Raw genomic sequence first — 401 nt, 5'->3', positions numbered from 1 at the left:
TCTATGGTGGGCTCTGCAGGGTCACCCTCAGGTGAGCTATGTGGGCTCTTCAAGGGGCGTAACTAGCAATCACGGGGGCCCCATACAAAATTTTGCTATGGGGCCCTGTGATTTCTAGTTACGCCCCTGCTGGGGAGTGAACTGAAAGAGAACCCAGTTCTGAGCATGCCCCTTGGTTTTGTTACAGCCAACCCCTCCTACTCTGATGCTCACCACAATGATTGGCTATCACAGAACCACTGTCAGGAACGATGCAACTCCAGCACAATACTTTGTCACAGCAAAGTCAGGTGGATGAAGCACATACATGACTCATCCAACTGGCGGGAAATAGTACAACACCTAATACCCCAAAAATCCACTGCTATCCTACAGGAGATGATAGGGGGCAGCCCCCTACA

This window comes from Nanorana parkeri, unplaced genomic scaffold, assembly GCF_000935625.1.
Source record: "Nanorana parkeri isolate BGI_ZX_2015 unplaced genomic scaffold, ASM93562v1 scaffold1461, whole genome shotgun sequence".
NCBI lineage: Eukaryota > Metazoa > Chordata > Amphibia > Anura > Dicroglossidae > Nanorana > Nanorana parkeri.
Note: the sequence above shows the minus strand (reverse complement) of the source record.